Source organism: Bubalus bubalis, chromosome 4, assembly GCF_019923935.1.
Source record: "Bubalus bubalis isolate 160015118507 breed Murrah chromosome 4, NDDB_SH_1, whole genome shotgun sequence".
In the NCBI taxonomy this organism is placed as follows: domain Eukaryota; kingdom Metazoa; phylum Chordata; class Mammalia; order Artiodactyla; family Bovidae; genus Bubalus; species Bubalus bubalis.
Window position 1 is genome coordinate 26,915,129 of NC_059160.1, and position 1,567 is coordinate 26,916,695.

General features: G+C 33.8%; 1 non-coding gene across 1 annotated transcript; it reads right to left on the reverse strand.

Moving 5' to 3' along the window:
- Positions 1-310: 310 nt before the first annotated feature.
- Positions 311-383, reverse strand: TRNAG-UCC. The gene has a single exon. It is a non-coding gene; the product is annotated as a tRNA-Gly (tRNA).
- Positions 384-1,567: the final 1,184 nt, after the last annotated feature.

Sequence of the window (1,567 nt, forward strand, 5' to 3'; positions counted from 1 at the left end):
TTATAGAGTTAGTCCCATCCTTCTAATTTGTGCCAACATAGCTACACTCATTCATTTTGAGAGTAAGTTTCTAAAGGGTTCAGAATTATTTGACTTCTCTGTGGGTGTAGCTTCTGCTTTGAGCCCCTACTATACTACTTAAGTCTGTATTTAAATAGATGCAAAATAAATAATGATAACATAGTGGTTGTAAAGACGAAGAACTGAAACCTGAATTATTTCAATCCTGTCATTCTGTGTGATCACTGGTATTTTTATTTTTTAAATTCTGTATTGTTTTGGCTGTGCCATGTTGCATGCACGATCTTAGTTCCCCAAGCAGGGATTGAACCTGCACCCCCTGCAATGGAAGTGCAGAATCTTAACCATTGGACCATGAGGGAAGTCCCCACCACTGGATTTTTAATTTGGAATTTAAAATTTTTAAAAATGAAGCAGAATGCCAGTTGTGAGGTGTAATATTTTTGCTTTGCAAGTGTAGGTTTAATTCATTTATAATATTTTATTAAGTGTAAATAATATCTGGTAAGTTGACATTTCTTCCTTTTATGTTGTTATTTATGTTGAAGCAAAATGAAGAAAAAATAATTATTGAGTATTATATGACTTTTATAAAAATAAGTGCATTGATTAATACAAGATGATACTAAAATGATCTGTATTAGGTGTTGGATAAAATGGATATGTTTTATACAGTTTTAAATAGTTTCATATTGTTTTCATTGAACTTTCTTCACTTCTATTCTCTGTCTTTTTGTAACTGCTCTTATTTAGATGTGGGAGCTCCTGGGTTTATCCTCTAATTTTCTTTTCTTTGCTCTTATATGTTCTTTCTCTTTTCCTTTCATTCATTTCCAGAGAGATTTCCTCAACTTGCTATTCCTTTCTTTGATTTTTAAAATTTCTACCATCAAATTATTAATTTTCAAAAGCTCTTTCTTGTTCTCTGAATTTATTTTCTTAATGGCATACTCTTTTTGCTTTATGGAAGCTTAAATATGTATATATATTCATATTATATAGGTTGTATAATTATATATGTTGTATAAGTGTTAGTTGCTCAGTCATGCCTGACTCCTTGTGACTGACCCCATGGACTGCAGCCCACCAGGCTCCTCTGTCCGTGACATTTTCCAGGCAAGAATACTGGAGTGGGTTGCCATTTCCTTCTCCAGGGGATCTTCCCCACCTAGGGATCAAAGCCGGGTCTCCTGCTCTTCAGGCAGATTCTTCACTGACTGAGCTACAAGGGAAGCTCATATATGTTGTATACATACATATTAACTGCTCTAAAATTAGTAATTACTAATTTTTCTTCTAGGTTTTCTTCTACTCCCTACATTGTGTTTCATTAGCAATTTTTTGAGACAATCTGTTTGGTCTTCTTTCTCTTATTCAGGTTTGGGGTTTCCCTAAAGTGTAGTGATTCTTCTTTCTCTGTTTATGTTTAGGTTGAAATACTCAAAAGCTAATTTTAAGGTCAGCATGCATGGCTGAAACTTATTTATTGGTGAGTCTCATAAAAGGATTATTGAATAAGAGCCCAGTTGTTTTGCCAGTGACCTCA